Source organism: Wyeomyia smithii, chromosome 1, assembly GCF_029784165.1.
Source record: "Wyeomyia smithii strain HCP4-BCI-WySm-NY-G18 chromosome 1, ASM2978416v1, whole genome shotgun sequence".
Taxonomy (NCBI): Eukaryota; Metazoa; Arthropoda; class Insecta; order Diptera; family Culicidae; genus Wyeomyia; species Wyeomyia smithii.
This window is the reverse complement of record NC_073694.1, coordinates 36,542,398-36,546,362: the sequence shown is the minus strand read 5'-3', so window position 1 is coordinate 36,546,362 and position 3,965 is coordinate 36,542,398. Positions and strand designations below refer to the sequence as shown.

Genomic DNA, 3,965 nt, shown 5'->3' with positions numbered 1-3,965 from the left:
CAGGTCTTACTATTGGATTTTGTTGTGTAAGAAGCTTTGATCGTGTGAACAAGAAACCTTCTAGCACCCCCTTATTCTACTCTAAACATTGATCTGTACTTTCCGAACTTATTCAGAAACAACTCCAGAGTGGATTCCCCACTCAGCACATCGGTACTTTCGAGACCCATCTCGAATAAACATCATGTGAAGTGAAATTTCACCAACTTATGGACTTTCAGAACTCTCCGAAATAAATATCCATCTAAATTTATCTTCAACACATTTTGTTCGATTCTGTAACCTGAAAATCGAACCCCTCGACTAACTACAATAAAATTCTAGAACGGTGCTTACAGGCCTCTTTAAGGTAAATGACGTTTCTAAGCGACTCTAAAACGGTGTAACCATCTGTCAAAGTTTTTTACTGTTTCCTTTCCTATAGCTCGTGGCCATAGGCAGGAACGTTTAATCTATTTCTTCTCGCGTTGTAATCTCGGTGGTTGTACTCCGTGTATTGGTTTTCGTACCTCAATCCCTCCCCCATACAAATTTTATTGGTGTAAACTACGCTAAAAAGTAAGATTATCCTATCCTAATCATAATGAATGTAATGTTGTGAATATGTACAGTTTCGTGTAGCTGCTGTTAAACCTTGCTAAGGTTGCGTTAGTGAAACCTTTTTTTTTTTTCGAACATCAGCCTGGTCACCGTCTGGCCCACAGACTCACACTGCCTTCCAATGTACTCTCCCTTCTCTGTGCACCTCGATGCACTCCGGGCAAATCGGGTAAGCTGGCTAAATGTTCTTAGGCCTCATATTCACTACCGCAGTACTTTTCAATGGTCTACGCAGAATTTACACAGACTGGATTTTTCTTATTTCAAAATCCTAAAGCTTGACGTTTAGCTGCAGGAAGGAACTGCTCGTAGTGTAAATTGTTGTTGGAGACAATTCCCCCGCTTCGGGTTTTGTACCAAACTTGAGTTTGTGTTTTCGTGAAATAAATTTCTTTGTAGTTACAAATGCGACAGACATCGTTAAAATGCGACAGACATAGCTTATTAATTTACAAACTTTATTTCTTCTGCAGGTCGGAGGCATGAAACACACCCAACCGGTTCCCTTGCAGATCCTCGAGATCGTAACAAACGGATCCTATTTTTCCTCTTACTTTAGCCGGGGCGAATACATCTGCCAGTTTGGCTGAGAAATTCTTCGCCTTATTTGATTGAAAGAAATTACGCTTCATGACTATTTCCCCTATATCGAATGATGGTGCAGTGTTATTCGCCCTCAAATTATAGTGCTTCGAATATCGGTTGTAGGCTTGTTTCAAATTTGCTTTGACTGTATCGTGAAGTGTTTTTAGATTTTGGTTGATTTCCCTTGGTTCGTATTCTATGTTATTTCCCGTTTCGCGGATTTCTTGGTATTCTAAACCAGAGCTGATGTAGTTGCGACCATAGTTAATGAAATACGGTGTGAATGCTGTCGATTCGTGCACAGCTGTTCTTATTGCCATTGCTACCTTCTGTATATCTTTGTCCCATTCTTTGTGGTCGTCCTTCAGGTAGGTCCGTACGGCTGCTCCGATGACACGATTCACCCTTTCAGTTGGATTGTTGGCTGGGTGGTAGTTCGCGTTCTTCCAATGTGTCACATGATATTTGCTCAAAAACTTCTCGAATTCTTTCGCCTTGAATTGAACCCCATTATCGGATATCAGTATTTCAGGTACCCCGAATAACAAAAAAACCATGTTTTCTAGAAACGTGATAAGAGCATTCGTTTTCGCGTCGCGTAAGGGTTGGATCATGACAAATTTTGAAAATAAATCTGTTACTACCAACAGTACGGAATTTCCGTTTTTGGATCGCGGAAATGGGCCTACGAAATCTACTGACACGATCTGCCATGGTACAGAAGCCAATTTCTGTCGCCCCATTGGTGGTAACCGATTATTGTTAGGGTATTTAACCCTTTTACAGGTCTCGCATGCCTGACAATAGTTACGCACATCTTTCTCCATCGCCGGCCAATAGTACCGTTCTAGGAGTTTTTTATACGTCTTGAAGCGCCCAAAATGAGCCACGTCATGGGCTTCCTGTAACAGTCCTAGCCTTTCGTTCCTGGGTGGGAAATATTTCCATGAAAACCGGTTATCTGTCAGGTGTGCTGAAACGATTTTATAGATTCGATCCCGCACAACTCTAAATTTTTCGTATTTTACCCTATCATTTTGAATGTTTGTCTTTAACGCTTCGTAGTCGGGGTCTAGTACCTGAACTGTATCTACAGCCCGCGAAAGTGCATCTGCAGTTATATTCAAAGCCCCTTTTCTGTATATGAGATCAAAATCATATTGCTGAAGCTTTAAAGCCCAACGAATAAGTTTTGCTGACCCACCTTCCGCACTTATTTTCCGAAGCCATATTAGACTCTGTGCGTCAGTGATTACGGAAAATTTCGAACCTTCGACATAGTGGCGAAATTTCTCAATCGCCAATATTACTCCCAAACATTCCTTCTCAGTTGGGGCATATTTCCTTTGCGTTGACGAAAGCTTTTTAGAGAAAAATGCTATTGGTCTTTTCACCCCATTTTGCACTTGCATAAGCACGGCTCCTACCGCCACGTCAGATGCATCTGATTCAATTATAAACGGTTGTTCAAAATCTGGGTTTGCTAAAACCTTTGGAGAGACAAGTTCAGCTTTTATTTTTAAAAACATCTCTTCGGCCTCTTTCGTCCAAAGCATTCTTCCTTTCTCCTTTTTTAACAAGTCGGTAATAGGTGCAGTCAAGTCACTGAATCGGTCGATAAACTGTTTATAGAAGCTCACCATGCCAACAAATCTTCTAACATCTTTAATGTTTCTTGGGGTTGGATAGTCCAAAATTGGTTGGATTTTTGTGCTATCGATGGCTAACCCGTGCTCAGACAGCGTGTACCCTAAATAGCTAATGCGTTTTTGACAAAATTTTGATTTCTCGAGGCTGATACTTAAATTTGCCTTCGTCAGACGATCAGCAACGATTCTCAATAACCGAAAATGTTCACTTAGACTCTGTGACGTGATTATAATATCGTCTAGATACACGTGTACATGAGGTTCCAAGTCGAAACCCAAAACTTTATTCATAAGCTTCGTCTGGGTTATTGGTGCTCCCTTAAGTCCAAATGGCATGACTTTGAACCTGAACAGTTGTTTACCAGCTCTGAACGATGTGTAATCACGGCTAGATTCTTCTAAGGGAATTTGCCAATATGCTTTAGATAGATCAATAACTGTGAAGTACTTTGATTTTTCAATTCGCCCCAGAATGCTTAGCATATCTGGAAAAGGGTATGCCTCATTTTTCGTAATATCGTTTATTCGACGACAATCTAGGCAAATCCGCCATTCTCCCGAGGATTTCTTAACAGGTAGTAGAGGGTTACACCAATCCGATGTCGATTCCTCAATGATATCGAGTTCTATCATTCTCTCCACCTCCTTATCCACCTCTTTCTGAATGTGCGGTGAACACCGATACTGTGGAGGTTTTTTTGGTTTTGCCCCCTCGATTAAATCTATTTTATGCTTCATTAACTTTGTTCGACCTAACTTTCCATCATTTGCACTTTTTAGTCGTTCAACAATTTCCATTAGTTCTCTTTTTTCTCCTTCTAATAATTCATGTTCGGTTTCAATTTCGACTATTTTGTTATTTTCCGGTTGTTCAGCGAATGGTAATTCCAAACTGTTATCCACTGTTACATTCTCTTCCTGTATGATTTCGTATATATCAGGTTCTATCGTAAACACAATATTTTGTTTTTCTAGCGCAAAATGATCATCTATCAGATTAATGACACCATCGGCATCTTCCCAGGCTAATTTCCGCATTTTCCCATTTTCCGAAATGGCTGGTGAAATTTGAAATGCTTGCCAGAAGTCAACCCCGAGGATAAGTGTTTTCGAAATTTGCGGGACGAGTAA

The 3,965-nt window shown here is 40.5% G+C and overlaps 1 long non-coding RNA gene across 1 annotated transcript; it reads left to right on the top strand.

Moving 5' to 3' along the window:
* The first annotated feature begins 421 nt into the window (after window positions 1–421).
* On the top strand, window positions 422–1,194 carry LOC129718842 (uncharacterized). Its single transcript, XR_008727061.1, has 2 exons — window positions 422–558; window positions 1,074–1,194. It is a non-coding gene; the product is annotated as an uncharacterized LOC129718842 (long non-coding RNA).
* The last annotated feature ends 2,771 nt before the right edge of the window (window positions 1,195–3,965 follow it).